At 44.2% G+C, this 26353-nt stretch overlaps 1 protein-coding gene and 1 long non-coding RNA gene across 3 annotated transcripts in view; one reads left to right on the forward strand and one right to left on the reverse strand.

The window, feature by feature from the left end:
• Nucleotides 1–5811: 5811 nt before the first annotated feature.
• On the reverse strand, nt 5812–6874 carry LOC114484390 (uncharacterized). Its single transcript, XR_003677236.1, has 2 exons — nt 6665–6874; nt 5812–6165 (listed from the first exon to the last, which is right to left on the reverse strand). It is a non-coding gene; the product is annotated as an uncharacterized lncRNA (long non-coding RNA).
• Nucleotides 6875–7005: 131 nt separating this feature from the next.
• Nucleotides 7006–26353, forward strand: part of SOCS6 (suppressor of cytokine signaling 6) — a 31567-nt gene continuing 12219 nt past the window's right edge. Inside the window, exons 1-2 of one of the 2 annotated variants that reach the window (XM_024133953.3) lie at nt 7006–7155; nt 12188–12376. The gene's annotated coding sequence lies outside the window, so the exon portion shown is untranslated. Of the gene's footprint in view, nt 7156–7924; nt 8081–12187; nt 12377–26353 lie in introns of those variants that run through there. The other variant, XM_007117233.4, reaches the window with a different exon arrangement.

Consider the following 26353-nt stretch of genomic DNA (forward strand, 5'->3'; position numbering starts at 1 on the left):
CAAGACCGCCCTGAACTTGGCCATAGGAGTTGACTCTCTGCCCATTAGGGAAGAATTCTGATTCCTTCTTCCATTGTTGGGTTAATTGTGAGGGTGGGGGTGTCTATCCTGTTATTCTCTACTACAGGACCTACGCATGCCATCAACTCCTCATAATAATGGCTATTTGCTAGATTTTTTTTTGCACTAAATCAACAGGATGACCTTACGGAGTGAAAGACCCCCTAAGCAGTCAAAAGGGCTCTGGATCCTGGAAGTGGAAAGGGCAGGCCTGAGTGAGGTATTTCTTTTAATTGTCTACAAGTAGGAATCTCTGATCCGAAATGGAGAATAATGGGAAGCTGAGCCTACGAAGGACTCTTACCACGTAGGAATGATATTTTGCTGAAGTGCTACCTTTCTCAGCAAAGAAACACGTACCCAAGTACCTTCTGCCAGGTCTTAAAAACCCTCAGAATCCCTTGTTCTGAGAGGTAGGCACCATTCCTTTGCTGTCAGCGGGTCCCCAGCGAGCAGAATCTAGCTGCTGATTGAAATAGCCCAGACATTTTCCCTTAATAATTGTCGACTGAAGAAAATTGCACAACCTAAAAGTTGAGAATTATGTTTTATTCGGTGGCCTACTGGGGACTATAGCCTGAGGTTCAGCCTCTCAGATAGCTCGGAGGAACTGCAGCAAAGAGTTAAGGGAGGAGCCAGGATATATAGGAGTTTTTGCTGCAAAAACCTGCAGTTGAACATCAAAAGATTACTGCTAATCACACCAACACACCCAGACATCCCAAGATACTGATTTTAGTGCCTTTCTGTATATGGAAAGACGCAAGTGGCTGGACGCATTGAAATTATTCCTTTGGGCTTCCCTGGTGGCGCAGTGGTTGCGCGTCCGCCTGCCGATGCAGGGGAACCGGGTTCGCGCCCCGGTCTGGGAAGATCCCACGTGCCGCGGAGTGGCTGGGCCCGTGAGCCATGGCCGCTGGGCTTGCGCGTCCGGAGCCTGTGCCCCGCAACAGGAGAGGCCGCAACAGAGGGAGGCCCGCATACCACCAAAAAAAAAAAAAAAAAAAAAAAAAAAAGAAATTATTCCTTTGATACGCACCTGAACCATCTAGGGCAGTACCTTTCTCCAACCTGAATTCGCCTCAGGGTGCACCGTCAGGGCTGCAGCGGTGGCGGAAGGCTTGATGGTGGGTAACGTTCACTGTTTACTGAAGGGGCAGGCAACATTTTTTGTCCACTTAATTATGCTCTGGAGATCAGGTATTTATCACTTCCCAAAGGACAAACCAGCCACCCTTATGTCTTAAAGTGGATCTTTCTTTAAACAAACTAATTAAATAATTTAATTACTTTTTGGCCGCGTTGGGTCTTCGTTGCTGCGCGCGGGCTTTCTCTAGTTTCGGCCAGCGGGGGCTACTCTTCGGTACGGTGCACAGGCTTCTCATTGCGGTGGCTTGTCTTTGTTGCAGAGCACGCAGTCTAGGCGCATGGGCTCAGTAGTTGTGGCACACGGGCTTAGCTGCTCCCCGGCATGTGGGATCTTCCCGGACCGGGGCTCGAACCCGTGTCCCCCGCATCGGCAGGCGGACTCTCAACCACTGCGCCACCAGGGAAGCCCTCAAAGTGCACCTTTAAGGACTATTCTCAGATGGATGGAGAGAGGAATGAAATATTCATATTTGTTTATCAAAGATGTCTTGAGTCCCTATTGTATGAAAAAATCTCATTCAAGGTACTAGTAGCATACTACGAAGATGTATAAGACAAAGCATCTGCATTCAAAGGAGAAGAGAGAAGAATTGTTGCAATTCAGGGTAAAGTATGACCTGTGCTGTAAAACCCAAGGTGGGGTTTCTGTATAGAGTGACATTGTTTCTGATGGGGTGGATCTGAACATTGACTGATGATGAGTAAGGTTTTCAATATACAGAAATAATCAGAGGATGTGTGTGTGTGTGTGTGTGTGTGTGTGTGTGGTGGGGGGGTGAGATGGAAGAACATTCTAGGTAGAGAGAAAAGCACGAGTTAAGGCACAGGGTGGGGACTGTCTGGAGATGGAGTTACCCAGCTTGGCCAGGCAAAGTGTAACATGAGGAAGCAGTGGACGGCGGGGCTGGAGAAATGGGTTGGGTCCAACTCTCTCTCTGAATGCCAAGTAACTGAGTCACTCTTTTGTACTTTATGGGGAAGTAAGGGTGAACACAGGATTTATTTTCTGAACAGGAGCAACTTTGGGATGAAAGGTAGCACTAGTCTCATTTGTGCCGGAACAATAGTTATAACCTGGTACTGTCCTGGGCAAACTGGAACCATGGTGACTCTAGTAATTGGGGAACTCTATAAGGAGAAGCTTTGATTGGGAGGAGACTTCAGTGACTTCATTCCAGAGAACAGGCCCTCCGGGTGGGTGGATGGGAGGGGTGGGAGGGGTGGGGACGGAGGGGCGGGCAGGCCTAGGACTCCTGCATTAGTTCCCTGTGGCTGCCACAACAAAGCATCACAAGCTGGGTGTTTAACCCAATAGAAAGATCTCCTTTCCTGGTCCTGGAGGCTAGAAGTACACAATCAGGGTGTGTGTAGGGCCATGCTCGCCCTGAAGGCTGTAGGGGAGGATCCTTCCTTGCCTGTCCCACCTCCAGGTGTTGGCAGCAGTGCTGGCAGTCCTTGGCTTGTGGGCACATCACTGCCATCTCTGCCTTCCTGGGGTTCTCCCTGATCGTCTTTACACGCCTGTCTCTGTGTCTCTTCTCCTCTTATAAAGACAACAATCAAATTGGATGAAGGGCCCACCCTACTCCATTATGACCAACTTAACTACATTTGTGAAGACCCCACTTTCAAACAAGGTCGCACTCTGAGATTCCAGGAAGGACATGAATCTCTGGGGGACACCCTTCAATCCAGTGCAAGTACCAAACGGGGAACCTCGAATGAGTGGAGGACTTCTCCTGATCCTCAAAGGCAGGAAGGCAGGAGGCAGCAGAACGGCAGCAGGAAGGTGAGACGGATGTTGAGAGTGTGGAGTGTTGCTTACTTGGACAGCTTTCCTGCAGGGGCCTAGAGGGTGCTTTTAGCCAGGATGTACGTGAAATATCAGGACAAGGTTGGAAGGCTGCCTGCCGTATCCCATCCTGCTTCCACCCAATTTTCTCCAGTCTGAGCTCCTCTTTTCCCTTCTTCTGGAAGAAGGAAGACGTTTAATACTAGAAATCAAACCAGACTTGAAATTGGGAGATGGCAGTTCAAGTCATGACTCAACTATTTTTAACTTTGTTGCTTGGGCAAGTCAGATGATTTCTGAGTCTGTTTCCTCCTCCATAAAATGAGGATGCTGAGGATGATCCAGAAAGTTCTTTCTGGCTCTACAAGCTATGACTTTAGGAGGAAGAGGTAGAACTATGTTCTTCTGCCCCTGTTAAGGGGATAGACTTTCAATAGGACCCTTTGCCATCACCATCTTTTTTTTTTAAAAATTAATTAATTAATTATTAATTTTTGGCTTCGTTTCTGCGCGAGGGCTTTCTCTAGTTGCAGCGAGCAGGGGCCACTCTTCATCGTGGTGCGCGGGCCTCTCACTATCGCGGCCTCTCTTGTTGCAGAGCACAGGCTCCAGACGCGCAGGCTCAGTAGCTGTGGCTCACGGGCCGAGTTGCTCCGCGGCATGTGGGATCTTCCCAGACCAGGGCTTGAACCCGTGTCCCCTGCATTGGCAGGCAGATTCTCAACCACTGAGCCACCAGGGAAGCCCCTTTTTAAAATTAATTTATTTTATTTTTGGATGCGTTGGGTCTTTGTTGCTGCGTGCGGGCTTTCTCTAGTTGCGGCGAGCAGGGACTACTCTTCGTTGCGGTGTGCAGGCTTCTCATTGCAGTGGCTTCTCTTGTTGCGGAGCACAGGCTCTAGGTGCACAGGTTTCAGTAGTTGTGGCTCATGGGTTCTAGAGCTCAGGCTCAGTAGTTGTGGCGCATGGGCTTAGTTGCTCCGCAGCATGTGGGATCTTCCCGGACAAGGGCTTGAACCCGTGTCCCCTGCACTGGCAGGTGGATTCTTAACCACTGTGCCACAAGGGAAGCCCACCATCTTTCAGCAAGTGTATCTATCAGACAGTGTTGTCTGCAGCCAAAGTATTGGAATTCAGCCAAGCATGGAGATTTTAATGGTATATTTAGCCACTAGTATCTCTACACTAAAGTTGTTATATTATTCATATAGTTATCACTATTATTTCAATTTAGTGGTTAAGAGCTCATATTGTGGAGTCAGAGAGATCTAAGTCTGAATGCCAGCTCTGCCCCATAGTAGCTGTGTGACTTTGATAAAGTTATTTACTACTTATACACAAGAAGCCACAGTTTCCTCACCTGTAATGTGGGGATGATGATATACTGATCTTACAAATAGATTATTGTTAAAATAAAGTAGATAATATACACCAAAAAATATTTAAATGCCTTGCCTGTAAAATATACATTACCTAGTAATAACAATCATTATGGACCAGGTTTTGTGCATTATCTCAAGTAATCTTCACAACTATTTAATATACTTAATATCAAAATATCAAAAACCCCTCCCCCACTCCCACCCCCCTCTTCAAAGACATTGAAGTTACAACTGAGAAACTTAAGGTCACATAACTATATGAATTGTCAAAGCTGAGATGCCAGACCAGCTCTGCCAGACTCAGAAGCCCGTGTCTTGATCCTGTCTCCTGGAAGAGTCAGCTCAGTCCACTGCTAGCTTAGTGCTTATCAAGCCCTGCTGATGGCCCCCAGCTGGCCTTCTTTAGATCATATAAGGAGCCACCAGCCCCCTGATACTCCAATCTGTCCCATGGCTTTTCCTTCTGAAGGGCTTACAACAAGAGGGGTGGGTTGAAAAGTTTGCTTCTTTTCTTATTACCACTTACGATTATCACTGAGCTCTCTGACCATTCTATTTCAGTCAACATTAACTGTGATTAGATATTTGAGAATTGAGTTGTATCTAAATCAGGGTAACAATAATGGTAGGGGTTGAGTAATAAATTCAGCTAAGAACTGAAGATGACAGAAGGTCTGGTGAATCACATATAACAAATGACATCAACCTTATATATACTATTCAGTCATACAAACCAATTAAATCACCTGACAATCCAATTTTTAAATTATTAATCATTTTGTGTTTAGATGAGAATTATATATTCAACATTTATAGGAATTAAGATCAATTACTTGCACTTTTTTTTTTTTTTTTTTTTTGCGGTACGCGGGCCTCTCACTGTTGTGGCCCCTCCCGTTGCGGAGCACAGGCTCCGGACGCGCAGGCTCAGCGGCCACGGCTCACGGGCCCAGCCGCTCCGCGGCATGTGGGATCCTCCCGGACTGGGGCACGAACCCGTGTCCCCTGCATCGGCAGGCGGACTCTCAACCACTGCGCCACCAAGGAAGCCCTACTTGCACTTTTTTAAAGCTAACAGCTTAACTGAGGTATAATTCAGCTACAAATTCACCTTGGAACAACTTTAAGACTTTTTTCCCTAGCCTTGTTTCCTCCTTAAAAGGTTCAGGGCTTTCCTGGGCTTCCCTGGTGGCGCAGTGGTTGAGAGTCCGCCTGCCGATGCAAGGGACACGGGTTCGTGCCCCAGTCCGGGAGGATCCCACATGCCGCGGAGCGGCTGGGCCCGTGAGCCGTGGCCGCTGAGCCTGCGCGTCCGGAGCCTGTGCTCCGCAACGGGAGGGGCCACAACAGTGAAAGGCCCGCGTACCGCAAAAAAAAAAAAAAAGAAAAAGTCCATACTATTCAAGAAATACAAGTTTTAAAGCCAACAATTATTAAGTGAGATTTTTTTTTTCCAACAAAAGGTTTCACATATTACTGAGCTACACAGTGAGCAGTGGTGAGGAAAGATCAAGAGGAGAGAGCCATTCCATTTCTCCCATCAAACACAGGCAGCTGTTCCAGACACTAGTGATGTTCTGATACGGTAAGACGCAATTGACCTTGATAGCTTAACTGTGTGCCACTTCCTATGTGAGGCTCCTTATAGACCCAGCTTGGTTCTTCTCCAATGCCTTCTCTTGGAGTTGTACCTGATTTTATTACCAGTTTTCATTGGAATCCACTGGAGAATGGGACGATTCTGCTTTTGTTTCTTGGCCAGGAATCGCTTGATCCTGAAGTCTTGTAGGAAGACATGGCGAGGAGCAAATGCAACCACACATAGGATGACGGACAAGAGAAAAGAGCTTAAGTTAGATTTTAATGATACTTGTCTTTAATCACTTTTCTTTGATGAAAAGAGAAATAAAAATGTTCTTGTTGCTTCTCATTGGCAAAAATCCCATTTGCTGTTATTGCTGTATGTTGGGACGGTTCACCCAGTTTCCAAAGAAATGAATCAAGTCACCAACACTCAACTTTACCTCACACTACCTCGGAATTCGGCGGCGCAAACAACAGTGAACTATTCCTGCATAAAACCCCACTAACAAGGACTAAACGGAAAAGCAGATGGCTTGAAAGAAGGAATAGGTTTTCTTTTAACACGCACATTCTACGGTTAAGCTAGACAAGGTGTGGGGAAGGGCTTCCCTCCCTGGCCCTGCTCGGGCGCGCGTGCTCGCCCGTCCCTCCCTCCCCGCGGGGACCGGGCCCGGGTCACCGCGCCAGGTGAGCGGACCTCGGCCGCGTGGAGGCCGCCGCCCGACCGCAGGGACAAGGGCAGGGCCGGCGGCCGAGGACATCTTCCTTTCCGCGTCGGCCCGGCCGCCGAGGAGGGGAGGCTGCAAAGGCAGAGGCAGCACCGGACAAGCGGCCGGGTCAGCGGGCGGGGCGCGCCGGGGGGGCAGATGCCGGGAGTCCGACTCCAGCTGGGGATCGGCCCCCAGGCCCCGCGGCGCCCCCGGCCCCGCCCCGCACGCCCCCACCCCCGCCCCCGCCGGACCGCCCCCCGCGCCGACGCCCGCCGGCGCCGCGGGCCGAGTGGTGGGCGCGGAGCGGCCGGCTCGGCTCCTCGGCTGCGGCTCCAGCTCGGGCCGGCGCCCGGCGCGCCCCTCCTGGAGGAGGAGGAGGAGGAGGAGGAAGGAGGCGGGAGGAGGAGTTGCGGGAAGGAGGGCCGAGCGCGGCAGTCGCGCCGGCGCTGGGCGAGGAAGCGGAGCGGGCGGCCGCCGGGTGAGCGTCTGCGGAGCCGAGTTGGAGGCTGGGTCCGGGCTCGGCTTCCCGCCCCCTCTCCTCGGGGGCCCGGGGAACCGGCCGCGGCGGTGCCCCTTCTCCTCCGGCCGGCGGGGCGGCTCCGGCGCGGAGGGGGCCGGGGAGGCCGCCCGGCGGGGAGCGGCGAGGGTCCCGGCGGCGTGAGGCCCTGCGCGCCTCCGCGGGTCCGCGGGCGGGGGCCGGGCCGGCGGGGAGCGGCGTCCGGGAAGCCGGGCCGGGGAGGGCTGAGGCCTGCTTCCGCCGCGCGCCGGCCGGTCCGGGCCCGGCTTCCCGCCCCCTCTCCTCGGGGGCCCGGGGAACCGGCCGCGGCGGTGCCCCTTCTCCTCCGGCCGGCGGGGCGGCTCCGGCGCGGAGGGGGCCGGGGAGGCCGCCCGGCGGGGAGCGGCGAGGGTCCCGGCGGCGTGAGGCCCTGCGCGCCTCCGCGGGTCCGCGGGCGGGGGCCGGGCCGGCGGGGAGCGGCGTCCGGGAAGCCGGGCCGGGGAGGGCTGAGGCCTGCTTCCGCCGCGCGCCGGCCGGACCCCTCGGCCTCTCGTCCGCCGCGCGCGCCGGGCCCGGGCCGCCGCCTTTGTTGCCCGCAGTCCGCCGGGGAGAGGCCGGGGCTCGGCAAGGCCTGGGGCGGCGGCGTGGGGCCTGCGCGCTCCGCAGCCCCTCGGCCGCGCTCGGACCCCCGAGCTGGAGGCCGGCGGGCGCAGGGCGGGCTGGGGGCCGCAGGCCGCGCCCGTGCCGTCCCCCGGGGGGTCGCGTCGGGCCGAGACCCTGGTCTGTTCCGCGCGTGGAGGCGCCGCCGGACCCTCGCGGGCTCTCGCGGGCGTGGGGACTGGAGATGTCAAGCCGCCCCCGAAACGGGCCTTGATTTTCAATTTGCTTCAGGTGTTGACAACTTCAGGTACACATTTGTGGTTCATTCTGGGTCAGAACTAGTGACATTTCTCGGGGGCACGTCCTGGCGCAGAACTTGGAATGTGTGCGGTCGTCTGTAGGCCACCTTAACATTTAGTCGGAATGTGGAATTTGGGGTTGCCATCCGTACTTTTTGGAAGTCAGGGCCAGGTGGGAATATGTGGCAGAGCTCAGGCTTCCGGTAATGAAACATATAATGTTGAATTCAGTTCAGCAGATGTTTCTTGAACGTCTACCCCGGAAAAGGCGATATGCCGCTTTACTGGGTATGAGGACGGAAAACGTAGTAATCACAATTATAATGTGAATGGTTTCCGAATATGTTCTTCGTGGACCGTGTTCCTTGGAATAAAGATATACGTGTATTCAAGCAAAAGTAAACTGCTATCTACTTCAAGATGAAATGTCTGAGGTTTTCTCAACCATAGTAGGTGTACATTTATCCTGACTTTTTTTGTTAACCTAACAAATATCACAACATAAAATCTAAGCTTACCTGAATGAATGAATTTTAGGTGGACTATTTAGTCCTGTGGGGAATCAGTTTTGTTTAGAAACATGAACGGCGGTTGTTTATCAAGTTTCACAGAGAAAACCCGAAAACAGCCTGTGATCCGTTCCCCATGCTTTCTTATTTATTTCTCAGTGCCGCATCAGGTAGCATGGATATGGTAAGTTTCGGAAGCCATTCCAGAATATACAGAACAGAATATGTGGCCTCAGCCCGCTGGTTCCGACATTGTCCCTAACGTTTCCTTGTTGCCTTTGGGGAAGCTGGCCCACTGACCTTGGGCTTAACTAGGACACTTAGAAGAACTCACCTGTGACTTGGCAAGTGCTTTCCACTGGTCTGGGTACGATCACCCAGATTATTCACCTGAACCTTTACCCTTTTTAGAGCTCCCTTCATCTCTTCTGAAACATTTTTTCCTTTTTTTTTTTTAATGATCTTTAAATACCTCCTGAATTGATGGGAAGTACGTGGCACTGCCCCTTTCCCTTCTTTTAGTGGGAAGATGGGCAGGCCTTAAACATGGCCTCTGCTGGACCCAGGGGCAAACTCTTGGTGTCACCTGGCACCCTCCCCATAGCACCTTGCAGGGAGTGGCAGAGAAAGGGTTTGGGTGCCACTGATCTGGGCTGCAGCCAACCTGGGCTGTGCCATGACCTGGGAGGGAAACTCAGCTGTACTGAATGGATTCCTACTCATCTCATGGTCCTGAGTGCTCCTTTAAAAAAAAAAAAAAATTATTTGTCTATTTGGTTGCACCGGGTCTTAGTTACAACAGGTGGGCTCCTTAGTGGCAGCATGTGAACTCTTAGTTGTGGCATGCATGCGGGATCTAGTTCCGTGACCAGGGGTTGAACCTGGGCCCCCTGCACTGGGAGCACAGAGCCTTAACCACTGTGCAGCCGGGGAAGTCCCTGAGTGCTCCTTTAATGGCCCTCTTCTTAGGGAACAGAAGGAAGCATCTTCTTAAGCCTGGCTTGTTGGGTAATGTCACTCTTCAGAGAAAACTCTGGTAGTTTTCTCCATTGTGGTCAGTTTTCAGGAAACTTTTGTGTTACTAACGTTATCTTTTATTTTGCTCATAGAAGTGCCTGTGTGATCTAATTTAAAAGTCATAACATACTCCAGAAAAGGGAACTGTTATGCCCATTTCTGAATTTGTGGCAGTTGCCGTTATCACTAGCTTAAAAATACGCAGTCATGCAAAATGGATCGGTGCACACGCACACACACACACACACACACACACACACAAATATACTGAAGTATGAGGTCAAATACCGCACATTATTTATAATCTCGAATAACTAATGGGTGTGTATGCGTCTATTTTAATACTTAATAAGGGTAGGGAGGTAAATGACCTAGAGTTAAAAAGATCACCTTTTACTGTTTTCTGCTTGTTGCATTTTATGGGAAATGAAGATTGTCTATTTCAGTTCTCTGTCCCCATCGCTGACCTATTCCACTTTTGGAAATGACACATCTCTGGCGCCTGGGTGATTTTGTAAAATTATTGCTTTTGCAAGGGAGAAATTTATAATATTAGTATGTGTCACAAAAAGGGGCAACTTTCTTGTATGACTAGCTTGATTGAAAGAGTTGTCCAGGTAGAGAAAGAGAGAAACAGCAGTGGGCCATGTTTTAAAGTGTATTGAGAGTGAAATTGTCATTAATATTTTTATGGTTAATTTATTATGCTGTACAACATGTTGGTTTAGCTAGTAAGTAGGGAAGGCTTTTGGACTGAGGGCACATGTTACCTTAAACCAACTTCAGAGTCATCTTTGATGATTCATACAAACATTACGTTTTACTTTGTTGTGACGTTTGTTTTGGGTGACCGTTGGTCTCGTTAATGTTTGAAGAATAGACAGACTTAGATAAAGTCATTTAAGACTTCCATTCTCCTTTTGCACACAGAGGACGTTTTAGAGGTGTTAGATCTTTAGGGAAGAGTGTACATTACTAGCTTTGTGACCTTGAACCCATTATATAACCCCTCTGAGTCTTATTCCTCATGTGGGGCCAAGGTGGGGATAATCTATCTGTCAGAGTTACTGTGAATACATGTATATTTTGTTTAAATAAAATCCAAACTCTTTACCATCGACCACAAGACTTCTGCCTGGTTCTTCAGCGCATTTTGAACAACCCTCTCTCCGCCTTAGCACAAAGGTGTGGTCTAGCCTTTCTCTTCCTCAATATTCCAGGCTGCCTCTGGCTTCCTCCCCTTTGACAGTTTTCCTAGACTGCTCTTCAGTGGCTCCCCCTGTGGTTGGTTCATTCTCAGAGAAGCCTCCCCTGACCACCCTTCCTTCCAGCTCCTTCAATAATCCCATTTTATCAATTCGTATGTTTCTGATACAACATTCATTACTAAGTTCCTTGTGGAGTGCGTGGGCTGTGGTCTTTCTCCTTTGTCTCCCTCACACATGGCATGGAGCCTGCCCACTGAGTGGGGACGTGGTGTACAGAAAGCACTTGTAGCTTTTACACGGTTGTCTGCACGTTAAAGGCAGAGATGTGCTGGCTGGATCTTAGACATCCGTTGGGTTTTTTGTGTTTTTTATTTATCCCTGGCTGAGTTGATCTGTTCAGCTGAATAAATCATATCACTGTTAAGGCCAAAGTTCTTGAAACTACATGGCCCCAAATCCCCACACAGGGAGAACTACATCTTCTTGTAGAACCGCGATGTGTGTCTGAATTCACTTACACACCCCACTGGCTGGTCGTGAAGATGCACAGGCCTCTTGTCGCTTCTGGAAGCACGGTTAACTGAAGTGTGAGGAGAGTAACGGCCCCAGAGCACATTTCCCTTGATGTTGCCTTACAGGGCTTAGCAAGGTAAAACTTCAGTTGTCTGGAACCTCTGGCATTGTCAGAATTAAGCAGGAAGGAAGAACTCATTAGGAATTAGACAAGCCAGAGGCCTGGGTGACTCTCTGACTGCAGCTGGTGAAGGCAGTCTCTCATAGGGTTGCAGATCGAAGTTTGAATTTCAGCACCGTGATTTTATAGGGTAGGTTTTTAAAATAAAATCAAAGTCTTATTTGTCTTATCTGTAAAATAATCATGGTGCCTTCCTCAACATTGGTGTAATAATTTGAGATAATGCATGAAAATGTATGAGTTCAGTGCCAGGCATGTAACAGGTGCTAACAGTAATAATTAGTTCAAAATGTACTGTGATTAGTTAAAAGGAGTATTCTGGTTAATCAGCAATATCTGCATAAGACTTGGTTTTTCTTGTTGAAGAAGCCCCGTGTGGGGAAAGGGTGTGAGACCAAAGAGACGAGAAAAATGGAAATAAAAGAGGAAGGAGAATGGGAGTCTACAGAATTATTAGTGGTGCAGCTACTAGAATTGTGAGGATTACACATGGGTGCAGTGTAAGCAGTGGTGGGTTGACTGGCTTTGGGTCACTGCGGTCAGTTGGTGGGAAATCTAGAACAGAAAGCTACTGCATGTGGCCACCTGCAAGGCCCTGGGCGCTTGTTTTCCTACTGATTGTTTTAATATTGTCTTATCACTCTCAACAGCCATCACACTGAAATTTTTTCTTAAAATTATTAAAAGGGCATCACACTTGGAGACTATGTTTGGGGAGCGGTGGCTATCCCATTGTCCTTGGGAGCCGACTCTTGAGTAGTAGAGAAGAAGGAAAGAAGGAAAGACCACATCTCTCTGAAGGCCTGGGAGACGAAGTTTCCTGAGCATCAGTAAACCCTGCAAGCGTCACTATGCCGTCCTGAAATCTTCCAACAGGTAAATTTGAGCACGTGAAGAGCGTCTGTCTATAGACAGCATGAGATTATATTTAATGTACACACTTGTGTTTAAAGTGTCTCTTTTAAGAAGGCAGAGGAATATATGGCTCCTATTAGATAAAATTTCTATCAAAAACAATTTTAAGACTTTAATGTTACTCTTTAGGACTCTTTAGAAAAGATGTACTCAGCACGTGCTCTAGATCACCTATTATTCGGTGCTGCTTGCTCTTGTACTTACAGGGATAGACATTATTCTGGCCACACCAGTGACACACTGGGTGGTGGAAGCCACAGGGTTAACACACTTTTAAAGTAAGATGAACTCTTACTGGTAGACTTGTTATTTCGTATGATTTTCCTTTTGTTTTGATGTTTATAATAATGAAGGTGTTTGTTACTAAACCTGAGTTTGGGTTTTAAAGGAAATATCATCATCCCTCTGACAATAGTCATTTTTGTCTGTTGACATTGCTTTTAAAGTAAAAAGTATGTATATATATATATATATATATATATTTTTAGGGAATAACATTATTACCACATATCACTGACTGTCAGAATATGTAAGCATGTACCAAACATAGCATTGTATTAGGATTTAGTGGTTTTGTACATTGGCAGAATTACTGCCTTTTAGAATTAGAAGGAACCTTCTGATAACCTCATCCTTATGCAGATGACGAGGAAATTGAGACTAAGCGTGGTTACGTAATTTGCCCGAGTCACAAACCACATTGCTAACAGATTTTAGAATGCAACTCTTCTCTTGCTGTTGATGCAAGATGTTTTCATTTACTTCTGGTAGCCAGGAAATTTGGATTTCTGTCTTCATGGAGGATGTCACAGTTGAGCTGACTCTTGGAGGGTGTTTGGGAAGAGCTCTAGATGGCAAGGACAGTATCCCAAACAGGCTGAGCAGTACGAGCTATAGCATCAACCTAGAGATTCTTTTCTCTCCTCTCCTAAGTAGGGTTACCTGTTTTCGATTTCTTGGTTTACTTCCTTGATGTGATGGAGCTTAACCTCCTAGTAGCTTCCTAGTAAGGTGATGGGGTGTGTGTGTGTGCGCGTGCGTGCGTGCGTGTTTGAGACCTTGCATGTCAGAAAATGTCTGTTCTAAATTTTTGCTTTATAGCCTGACAGTATAGAATTCTAGCTTACTGTTTTAGTCAGCATAGAATAGGTTATGCTGCAATGGCAGATTAACTCTGAAATCTCAGTGCGTAAATAAATGCTTATTGCTTGGTTTCACCAAGTCTGCTGTGGGCCTGGCGCTCCTCTGGCATCTTCCTGCAGTTCCCCATCATATCACCCCATGGCTCCGGGTTGCCACAGCAGGTGCAAAAGAGAGCTGACAGGTCACAAGCTGGCACTAAAGATTAGGCCCAGAAGTGACGCGTGTCACTTGTTCATAGTCCATTGGCCAGAGCCAGTCATATGGCCCTGCAGGGGTGCGGGGAAACGTGGGTGTGCGCAGAAGAGTTGTTGACTACAAACGTGTGCCACGTTGGAAGCAGACTTCCTCCTGGAATTTCGAAGACGTTGCTCCACTAACTTCCAGCTTCCAGTGTGATCACTGTGTCAGTTGCCATCTCTTTCCCAATCATTTGTATGTAAATTTTTTCTCTTTCTGGAAGCTTTATAGTATCTTTCTGTTATTGTCTAAATTTTAAAATTTCACCATGATGTGTGCCTGATTATTATTTTTTCTTCTTTGGGTGTACCGAGCATTCCATGGATTCTTCAATGGGTAAACTTGTGTTCTTCAGTTCAGGGGAAAATTTAAAATTTTCTTTTGTAATGCTTTCCCCTTCATTTTCTTTCTTTTCCTGACTAAAGCTCTTTTTTTTTTTATTGGATGTTGGACCTCCTGGATTGATATATTAATTTTTTTTTAGCCTTTTCTCAAATACTTAAGTCAGTTAATTTTCTGGTTCTTTTTTGGGGGGAGGATTTTTTTCAGTTTTTCTTCTGTTGAATTTTTATTTTGGTTTTTAGGAGTTTTTGTTTTCTAACTGTTCTACCCCCACTTTTTAATAAATAGCATCTGACTCTTGTTTCAGATTTGCGATATTTTTTCTTAGGCTTGTTTCTGTTGCCTTCCCTTCCAGTAGGCTTAGATCTCAGCTTTCTCTCATTTGTGTAAGCCAGTTGACTCTGTTGTCATTTGTTTTCCAGTTTTCATTGTCCTTGTGTTTTTGTGTGCGCGTGTGTGGAGATGAAAAAGTATATGTTTCATTAGAAGCTCATCCAAAGTTTTTTTCTTTTTAATAGTTTTTGTTTGTTTTGCTAGGATCAGTGAATATTAAAGTCTTTTACTTCGGGGGAAACCCAAATCTAATTTTTCTTTAAATAAAGGTTTTCAGTGTGTTTTCAGTTAGTGCTGTCATGAAGCCACACCTCTGTCACTGAACTTTGTGCAACTTAATTTATGAAATGCCTGCTGATCTGTGGTGGGTAACATGAATTATTTTTAAGTTGGATCATTTTAAAAGCATCAAGAGATCCCCTGTTTGGCAGCCTATAATAGGTGATTACTTGTGACAATTAAGTTATCATTTTACAGTGTGTGTGATCTTTTCCATTTTGTAAGATTTTTATATTTGCTTAATAGGGCTGTATCATTCATTTGAATAATTATTGCTCTGCAGGATGCCCTTTATCGCTAATGATCAGTGAATGTGGTTTACATTCTCTCTTAATATACATTTAATAAATCTTTTGTGGATTACTTTTTGTACCCCAAATCTGCTTTTCTTTATTAGGTATACTTATATAAAATGAGGAAAAGATTGTTTTAACTAAAATCTCTTATTCTCTAATGCAGATTGAATGAAAAACTTACATATTCTATAAAAAAGCATTTGAACACATAATTGACACATTTCATTTTAAATTGGAGCTTTGTGTTAAGACCTAAAGGCTGAAAGCAGTCAAAGCAATTGCTTTACTTTTCAATTATTTTTATGTGCATGTTGCCATCAGGAGTTAAAAATTTTTGCTTTAGTAGTTCATTATATTTAAGAGACTTTATGTATGAACAAATTTTGAAGAAAGAAAAGTAGAGAAGGAACTTCATCATTATACTATTTGGTACAGCACCCCTGTCCCAGAATAAAAATAAACATCAAACAGATATTTGGGCCCTACTTAATTGTCAACAGTTTGTCAAAAAATTCTCAAAGGATCTTACCTACTTCGTAGTTTAACCAATAGTTTAATACTTTCTCATAGGCAGTGGAAGTGGTGAGACTAGGGATTTACTATGTTTTTAGCGAAAACATTGGAAAGTTCCTGGCAAGGTGTAAAAATGTACACATTTTAAAAATTAGCATGTATATACAAAAGACAGTAATGAATTGGTAATAGTTGTACTGCTTTTTAAATACAACATGTTAAAATCTGAATCAAAAAATTGAGAGTGAGTTTATTTCATTAATCAAATCTTATAAGCTAGCTCCATTAAGTTTAAGTGATTGAATTTATGAACATTTGTTTTATATTCAATTTAATAGGAATGTGTTGAACACAGTTATAGGAAAAGATACTTAGAAGTGCTCACAAAAGTTCTCTACAGGTTAAATTTCTAAGTCTGCATATTTTTGTTTTCATTGAATCAGATAATTTTAGAGCTTGATGTGTTTTAGAGATCAGCTTCTTTATTTTATATGGGGAATCTGAGACTCACTCAGTGTCACATAGCCAACTTAGTGCTACATTGTATTTTTGTATATAGCCCACAAAGTGGGATTTGAATCACTTGAAAATTTATTAGGCCTAGAGTCTGTCATACAGAGTGAAGTAAGTCAGAAAGAGAAAAACAAATACCATATTGCTAACAAATATATATGGAATCTTAAAAAAAATGGTTTTGATGAACCTAGGGGCAGGACAGGAATAAAGACGCAGATGTAGAAAGTGGACTTGAAGACACGGGGATGGGGAAGGGTAAGCTGGGATGAAGTGAGAGAGTGGCATGGACATATATACACTACCAAATGTAAAATAGATAGCTAATGGGAAGCAGCTGCATCGCATGGGGAGATCAGCTCGGTGCTTTGTGACCACCTGGAGGGGTGGGATAGGGAGGGTGGGAGGGAGACGCAAGAGGGAGGAGATATGGGGATATATGTATAAGTATAGCTGATTCACTTTGTTATAAAGCAGAAACTAACACACCATTGTAAAGCAGTTATACTCCAATAAGGATGTTAAAAAAGAAAATTTATTAGAGCTTTTGCTGTAATTATAAATTCATTCTTAATTTTAAATTATATGGCAACTTTAAGTCTACTTTTCTTAATCTGATTATGTTTAAATGTCTCTGTCTACCTTTGTAGCCATGCAAATATTCATATTGCTTTTTTAAAAAATAAATTTATTTATTTTACATTTATTTTTGGCTGTGTTGGGTCTGTTGCTGTGCGTGGGCTTTCTCTAGTTGTGGTGGCTTCTCTTGTTGCGGAGCACGGCCTCTAGGCACGCAGACTTCAGTAGTTTTGGCACATGGGCTCAGTCGTTGTGGCTCGTGGGCTCTAGAGCGCAGGCTCAGTAGTTGTGGCACACTGGCTTAGTTGCTCCGTGGCATGTGGGATCTTCCTGGACCAGGGCTCAAACCCGTGTCCACTGAATTGGCAGGCGGATGCTTAACCACTGTGCCACCAGGGAAGTCCCCATATTGCTTTTTAAAATAAAGCTTATTGTGTGACGATCCAGAGGATCTAACAAGTGAAAGCAATTCTATTACATTTACTACATTTCAGTTATTTAGTGAGGAGTTGGAGATTTTACCCTCCTTGCAAGCTATCAAGTTAGCCAGAAACAGTTTGATGGTTGCTGCCAGAAGACATGAGACTCCTGGGTCAGAGTTAAAGGACTTTGTTACTCAGGAGAGTGACAGGCATCTGGTACCAGTTCCCTGAGCGCCAGTGCAGTGCTGAGAGAAGACTGGTGGGCGCAGGGACAGAGGGGAAAGCAGGAAACTAATGAAGAGGCCGTGCAGTGTTGCAGGCAAGGTAGGACAGCAGCTTGGTCCAGTGTGGAGATTGGACCCCAAAGGGATTGGATTTTGCATATATTTTGAAGATAGGAATTGAGATTTTGTGACTTATTGCAGCGGTCCCCAACCTTTTTGGCACCAGGGACCAGCTTCATGGAAGGCAGTTTTTCCACGGACGCGGGGCTGGGGCTGGCGGTGTGGGAGGTGTTATGGTTCAGGTGGTGACGCGAGCAACGGTGATGGCCAGCGGCAGATGAAGCTTCGCTCACTCGCCCACCGCTTACCCCCTGCTGCGCGGCCCGGTTCCTAAGAGGCTGAGGACCGGTATCAGTGCGAGGCCTGGAGGTTGGGAACCCCTGAGCTATTGGATGTGCAGTGAGAGAAAGAAAAGCCATGGGTGATTCTGAAGGTTTTGATCTGAGCAGTTGGAAGAAGCGAGTAACCATAAATGAAAGTGGGAAAAACTGCAGGTAGAGCAGGTTTGGGGGTGGGATGGGAAAAATCCAGAGTTTAGTTTTGAACATGCTAAGTCTCAGATATCTGTAAGATAGCGCAGCAGCAAAGTCAGGAGGGGAGTTGACTATAACTGGGCTAAATAAAGAGATAAAAGTTTGGGAGTGGATGACGCATCATTATTCCATGCATGAGGATGGGAGACGTTGCTGAGGGACGTGCATGTAGATAGAGAAGGAATGACCAGGGTCTGAGTGCAGGGTGCCCCAACATTAAGAGATTAGAGGCTGAGTATCTGAGGGGTGACCAGCTGTGTCAGATGCTGCTGGTAGAGTGTGGAAGATCAGGACTGAGAGCCGGTGCCAGACGTGCAGTGGAGACGTTATGAGTGACCTTGGCAAAAGCAGTTTCTGTGTAATGGTGGTGTAGTAGGTCTCTGGCTTGGGTTTAAGAGAAAATGGGAGAAAGGGATTTGTAGATCTCAAGTATGCATGATTTTCCCAAGGCGTTTTGCTGCAGGGGGTATTAAAAAGGTAGAAACATAGATTGTGGGGAAAGTGGGGTCAGGACAAGTTTTTTGGTATCTATGAGAAGTGACATTTTTAGGAGTGATCCAGTAGAGGGAAATTTGTGGAAGGGGAAGGAGACCAAGTGCACCAGTGGAGGGGGCCCTGTAGAAAGGTGCGTGGATGTATATAATCAAAGGATGGATATGGGTTGATGTGGTGTTGGAGTCTGCAGTTTTCTTCTGAAGTTCTTAATTTTCTCTGTGAAATAGGACACTGGGCCATCCGCTGAGCTTGCAGATGGGGGAGCAGGTGTTGGAGGTATGAGGAAAGATGTGACATGGCCGGCAAGGAAAGTGAGAGGTGAATGGACCAGGGGAATGTGGTTTGATTTCCAGGCGGCGTTAAGCCTCCATTTGAGGTTCATGGTGATAACCGCAAAGTGAGACCAGCCAGAGTGGTCACGTGTTTCTCCAGCCACATTCCCTGTAAGGGTGCAGGCCTGGCGCAGGGAGAGTCAGGTTTAACGGGTGTTGTGGTTTTGCCAGGGGAGTTTTTCAGAGTGAGAATGGGGGAAGGGAATATGAGCTGGGGAATGATGGTGATTATTCATGGCATATAAGCTGAAGTAGGAGGGAAGAGGGTCATCCAAGAGCTGGTGGGGTTATTAACTCTTAGCATTTAAGCTTTGACTATTTCATACACCAAATAAAAAGTAACGTCAGATTTGCAAAAAGTTATTTTAAGTGGGCTGAGGAGTAGGGGGCTGTCTAGTTTGTAATAAAACAAAAATAATGCAATATTCTTATCTACTGATTTACTTTTCTGTTTGGTGATCATGCCATGTATGAAAGCCAAGAAAAGACCTTGTGTTCTGCTCTGACCTGATGGATCTACTCAGCCATTCTCTTTCAAAAAGTACCTTAAGAACAAACAAATTTACAGGCTTTATTCTTATAAAAACACTCCATGTTTATTATAGAATATTTTGAAAATAAGGTATTGAAAATAATATTTACAAAGTCTTCTATGATCCAGTTGACAGTTATGCTGTATTTCTTTCTGGTCTGATTTTCCTCCCTATTCTTTCTACATAATCAAGGCCACACTTTACATAAGATTTTGTTTCCTGTGTTTTTGCACTTAACAAATGAACAATATGAACTTTTCCCCCATGTTATTTTTAACTGTATAAATATCAATTTTAGTGGTTCCCTAAAGTTCCATTGTGTAGATGTGTAAGAATTTTGTTTACGGTTCTCATAATGTTGGAAATTAGAATGTTTCTGGTTTTTTAAATTTAAATTTATTTTTCACTACATAATAATGCAGGGGACATTGTTATGTTTTGTTTTCATATTCAAGATTTATAAAAATAGCATTATTGGTCAAAGAGTATGAATATTTTTAAGAGTTACATATAGCCAAGTGATTTTTTACAACTATATTAAGACATTTTTAAGTAGGGAATACCATCATTTAGAAAAATCTTTGCTGATTTGACTTGTGAAAAATCACTACTATTTTAATTTGCATTTCTTTGATTCTTATGAGGGTCAGTATTTTTCTGTGAATGTGTTGAGCCAATTGGTTATCCCTGTGGAAGAATGCAAATTAATCCCTACCTCACCCATAAGTCAGTACTAACCAAGTATTAACCAGGGGCTTACATGTGAAAGGCAGAACTTTTAATACTTTTTTATGGGAAATAACAGGAGATACATGCTTTCATTGTTGGAAGAATTTCTTAAGACAATAGAAGCGGCCTACAATGAGGGAAGACTTACAAATTCGACTAAAATACAGTGAGAAACTTAAGTTCTTCAAGACACCACAAAAAAATAAAACGTCAGTACACAAGTACTATACAGCTGTAGAAAAAAGAAAGTAGATGATCTGTATAAACTGATACGGAGTGATTCCTAGGGGTCTGAAATTACCTGCCTTTTCATAAATCTTTGTTTTCTGTCTATCTAGTCAAGCATTTTAATCATTCTTTCCAGTAATAAGGAAAAAAGAAAAATGTTTAAAAGCCAACTCATTTTACGTGGCCACCAGTGATGTAGGAGGGTTCCAGTTTCTCTACATTCTTGCTAAGGCTGGGTCTTGTCCTTCTAGTGGGTGGGTGGTGGTATCTCATCGTGGTTTTGATTTACATTGTCCTCACGACCAGTAGTGTTAAGCACCTTTTCATGTGCTTCCTGGCCATTTGTATGTTTTTGGTAAAAGGTCTTATTTAAGTCTTTTGCCCGTTTAAAAACAGGTTATTTGTCTTTCATTCAGTCTTAAAGAATTCATTATATATTTATTCTGGGTACAAGTCCTTTATCAGATATATGGTATGCAAATATTTCCTCCCAGTCTGTGGCTTTTCTTTCCTCTTAGTGATGCATTTTGCAACACAAAAATCTATAATTTTAATGAAGTCCCAATGTTCACTGGTTTTTATGAATAAGCTTCTCAGTTGTATGCTGTTAGTTTATCTCCAAAATGCTGAAATGGTTGCTTTTGACAGTTTGGCCCAGCTTTATCGTTGCTTTTTACAGAGAGGATTTATTAGCGTCCCTTTCCATCATGCCAGAAGTGGATCCCCCTTGGTATATACTTTTTAATTCCTCTTTTCAGTTGAGGAAACTGAGGCATGGATGCCCAGGATCATTGGGCAGTGGTGGCTGTGATTTGAACTCGGGCAGGTTGGCTGCAGAGTCTCCGCTCAAAACCACAAGGCTCTGTCCTCCCAGGCTCCATGTTGTGTTAACACAGTCAGATAAAGGGACACGTGACAGGAAACTGCCAGCCAACGGTCAGCTCTTGTGTCTATGGCTTGGCAACTTCCTTTGTGACTTTGGGCCAATCGTTAAACATTCTAAGGTTTTGTTTACTCTTCTCTAAAATGGAGATGAGGATAGGACCTTCCAGATAGAGTTCTTGTGAGGATTCAAGGAGATTGGTGTGCATTTAGTGCATAGTAACCTCCTGGTGGGTGGTGCTCGTGCTGGTGTTAGTAGCGGCAGGACACCTCCCCTCTCCCTCCTGGTGTGAGTTAGGTCTCTCTGAATGATGGTCGCATCCTAAACGTGTTCCTCATACAACCCTTCTGCAAATGCTTGCTTCCTTAAATTCTCTACTCGACGGCTTCCCTGGTGGCGCAGTGGTTGCGCGTCCGCCTGCCGATGCAGGGGAACTGGGTTCGCGCCCCGGTCCGGGAGGATCCCACATGCCGCGGAGCGGCTGGGCCCGTGAGCCATGGCCGCTGAGCCTGCGCGTCCGGAGCCTGTGCTCCGCGACGGGAGAGGCCACAACAGAGGGAGGCCCGCATACCGCAAAAAAAAAAAAAAAAAAAAAAAATTCTCTACTCGAATCTAAGGGCCTGGAGGGTAAGGACTTTATCTTTCATCACTGAGTTTTTACTGTGGTTTCCCGCTATCTCCTCATACTTCAAGGAAGTGCAGTGTTTTATCAGTGTCCAGACAAGGATGTGAGCTGGAGTGATAATTACTGCAGGAGAGGGAGGCAAAGAGGTGGGCATAGTTAAGGAAACATACAGAAATTGTAGTGAATGATGAGACCCCCTTGCATGGGGTGAACTCAGTGGTGAGATGTTTGATGTCGTTTGATGTCAGGGATTTGGCTGGATCAGGTGTCCATTCCTGGTGTTCATAGGGGTCAGAGCTGCTGGGAGAGGCTGGGTTGTGAGTAGGAAGCAAAAGACTGAAAGAAGAGAGTGCGGTGTATGGAATGAGACAAGGCAAGGTGCAAAGGGGAAGATGGATCAGGAGGTTAGAAGCTGGGGAGAACTGGGAACAGTTTAAGCAGGTTTAGAGAGATGGATGATTAGGGAAAGCTGTTGAGACCTTACCTTTGACCCTGAGGGCATCAGAGTCCTGCTTTTCATGACGCCAGGTGGCTGAAACACACAGACACACATTCCTTTACACAGGCTGCAGATTTTCTTTTGTAAGGGGAGAGGGTGGTCATTGTTCTGTAGTGAAGTGAGACCTGCTCCATTGCTACAGGAAGATCTATTGTAGAAAATGTATGGGGCTTCCCTGGTGGCGCAGTGGTTGAGAATCCGCCTGCCGATGCAGGGGACACGGGTTCGTGCCCCGGTCCGGGAAGATCCCACATGCCGCGGAGCGGCTGGGCCCGTGAGCCATGGCCGCTGAGCGTGAGCCATGGCCGCTGAGCCTGCGCGTCCGGAGCCTGTGCTCCGCAACGGGAGAGGCCACAACAGTGAGAGGCCCGCCTAGCACAAAAAAACAAACAAACAAACAAACAAACAAAAAAGAAAATGTATGTCTTGCGTGTAGGGCTTCCTGATCCCATTTCCTGTTCGCTAGAAGTGTAATCACTGATACTTGGATATTCTTTGAGACATTTACTATACATATTTAGGCATATAAATAAATACACAAATGGGATCACATTTGCATTTTATTTTGTAACTTGCCTTTTTCCAACAATATATCTTAGACCCTTTTCTTTATATAATATTCTGTCGTATTGATGGATTATAATTTATTAAACTAGGCCACTGATTTTTGATGTGTATTTTTATTGTTGCTCCCTGATATTTAGATTAATTCCACATTTTTACCAAAATGAATTATGCAGCAAAAGTCTTGTGCAGTGATTAAGTGGACTCGTTCTGTAGAATCAGTTCTGTGATCTTAGGCAAGTGCTGTGATCTCTGCCTCAGCGTCCCCATTTATGCAATGGGAATGTTACTATTGTTACGACTGCCTTTAGCTGCAAGCACCTGTATAGCTTACTGTGTGGTCAGCATTTTTTAAGGGCATCACATTTATGAACACATTTAAATCTCACAACGAACTTGCATGATTGATACTGTTATTTCTAAGATAACACACCAATAAAAGGTGGACCTGGGATATATGTGAACTCGTGCATTCTGGTTTCAGAGGAGTGCTTCTCACTGTGCTATACTTCTTGTGCCTAGTACCGAACTCACTGGGTTATCAGGATTAAACAAGACGCAATGTATTCCAAAGCCTTAACCCAAGGCCTGGCACATATTAGGCCAATATGTGGCCTATATTTACCAGTAGTAGGCCATTACTAGGTAAATGATCAAGTAATATTAGTTTGTTTTTTTTTTTTAATTCTGTAGCGAACATCGTTTTCCATATGTTCCTGTTTTTGGCATGAATATGGATCCAAAAGACAAATTCCTAATAGCATAATTATTGGTTAAAGCATATGTGAATTTTTAAATTTTGATAAATATTTTCAAATAATCCTCCACAAGTTGTACTAATTTGCACTTCAACGATTAGTTATCAGTGCTAGTTTCCCATACCTTTGCCAACGTTGTTATTTAGTTTTTTCAAACTCATTGGTGAAAGATATTATCTTGTTTTGCTTTGAATTTCCTTTTTAGTGAATTTTTAAGGTTGATATAGTTTACGTACAGTGAAACTCACCCTTTATAGTGTACAGTCTGTTGAGTTTATACAAATGCATTCCGTCCTGTAACCACCATCACAATCTCATTGTAGAACAGTTCCCATCACGCCCAAATTCCTTTAATTTCTTTGTGGTGAATGAGTTAAAAATCTTCTAGGGTGTTGATTGGCCACTTGAATTCATTTTTTTCCCTCTCTTGCTTGCCTGATTTCTCTCGTTTTCTTGACTTCTTTTCTTCCATCGTTCTTTTTGTGTGAACTGTTCCTTTGTATATTTTGCCCGTTTGCTTATAGGATTGTGTGCCTTTCTCTTACTGATTTCTAAGAGCATGGTCTCTGGGACAGAAATTAATCCTTGGTCACATGTGTTGGCAGTTTTCCTCCAGTTTGTTTTTTGGCTTTATTTATGCCATTTTTTGGCTATCCAGAAATTTATACATTTTGCATTGTTACGTTTGTCCATCTTTTTCTTTATGGAGTCAAGGTTTTATGTTGTGCATAGAAAGTCTTTCTTGCAGTGCAAGTTTTTTAAGAGTTTCCTTCAGCTTTCATTTATTTATTTATTTTGTTTACGTATTTGACCCTTCTGGAATTTATTTTTACCCAAGAAATAAAGTCAGAGTCTTGCTTTCCCCACCACTCGCAAATGGTTTTCCAGCCTACTCTCATCGTTGCTTTAATGACCCACCTTTCCTCCGGTAGTTCATCCTGTCTCCTTAGTTACAGAGCCTTTCCGATGTGTCTGGTCTGTTTCTTGACTTCCTCGTCTTTGTCTCTCCAGGTTAAGTGCTCACTGTGTGTTCTGACGTCCATTGCAGCTCATCCCCCTTCACTTGTCCTTTCGGGTTTTCCTTGCTCTTTTCACCGTTTATACGTCAGAGTTGACTTCATTATCATTTTGTCAGGTTTCTTGCAAAGACTTCATTGATGTTTTCATGGGATCTTGAATTAATATTTTGACAGAATTGAATTGTTTTATTGAAGAACAAGATAAGTCTTTCTATATATTTAGATCTCTTATGATCCTCTGAGGAGTTTTAGAGTTTTTCATGAAGTTCTGGACATTTAAAAAATTAATTTCATCTTTTTAAAAACTGTTATACAAGTAGAATCTAGTCTTTTATTATATTTTCTTACCAGCTTTTAAAAAATATAGAATTACTAGTGATTTTTACATATCCATTTTGTAAGCAGTTACTTAACTGAGTTTTCTTCTTTCCCCCCTAATAGTTTCTCAGCTGCATCTGTTGTATTTCCAGATAGTCATTCAATCATGTCACTTGTAAATAATGACAATTTGTCTCCTCCTTTCCAATATTTATACTTATTTCTTACTCTTGTCTAATTAATTGGCTAATACGTTAAAAAATAATGCTAATTAAAGTATTGATAATGGGCATCCTTGTTGCTGGCTTTCAGCATTTCTTCATTATTCATTATGGCTCATAATTTTGTTATATGTATTGTGTTAAATGTCCATCTATTTCTAGTTTACAAAGACTGTTTTTGGGGGAAGTCAGAAATTGATGTTATTTTTTCAGATCTTTTTTGTTCTTTATAGCTATGCTCATATGATTTTGCTTCTTCGATCTATGATAAATTATACTAATAAATTTACAAATATACAGCTATGCCAGCCATCCTGGGATGTACCTTATCTAGTCGAATTGTTTCCCCCCACTACTCTGAATGTTTGCTGATGTTTAAGATGTCTGTTTCGGTACTCATAAGTGAGATTGGTGTTTTGGTATTTTAGAGTTTGTTGTCTTTGTCCAGTTTCGGTATCAATGTTCTTTTGACTTCAAAAATAAATTTGGGAGCCTTTTTTTTTTTTCCTCGCTATGCCCTGAAGTAGTTTAGTGAGTATTGGACATATATCTATAGTGACTTGTCACTTTTTCTCCCCAAGGGAAGAGAGGGCCATGGTAGTTCTTGGATAACTTTCTCAGGTTCTTTGACAACTGTTACCCTTTTTTGGATTCCTCCCTCTTCTGATACAAATTTTGGTAATATATATTTGCCATAAAATTATCCATTTCATCTGAGCTTCAGGTTAATTTTCATAGCATTTCAAAGTACTCCTACATATTTTGATTTCTCATAGATCCATAGTTATTGCTCTTCCCATTTCTAATTTTCTGTAAATACATTTTCCCTTTTTTCTTGATTATGACAGCCAGTTGTTGTTAGCTTATGCCTTTTTTCATTCTTTTCTATTAGAGGATTTTTTCCCAAAATAATTAGGATTGGTATTTATCAGTTAATGGAAAAACTGCACTGAAACATACACTCATGTACTTTTAAACATTTTATTTTAAATTAAAAGAAGTAAATATGCACTCTCATTCATTTCCAAGTGTAGGACCAATGTCTTTTCTTTAAATAATCAGTGACTAAAAACTCTATCAGTTTGAATTATGTCATCTCCAGCCTTCCATAATGCATCATCTATGATTTCCAGGTTGGCACTTCTTTTAAGTAAAATTATAATCAAACTTGCAAAGCAACCTTCGTACAAAGGCCGAGATTTTCTTTTTTTTCTTTTTTTTTTTGCGGTACGCGGGCCTCTCACTGTTGTGGCCTCTCCC

The sequence above is a fragment of the Physeter macrocephalus genome, chromosome 19 (assembly GCF_002837175.3).
Source record: "Physeter macrocephalus isolate SW-GA chromosome 19, ASM283717v5, whole genome shotgun sequence".
Lineage (NCBI taxonomy): Eukaryota > Metazoa > Chordata > Mammalia > Artiodactyla > Physeteridae > Physeter > Physeter macrocephalus.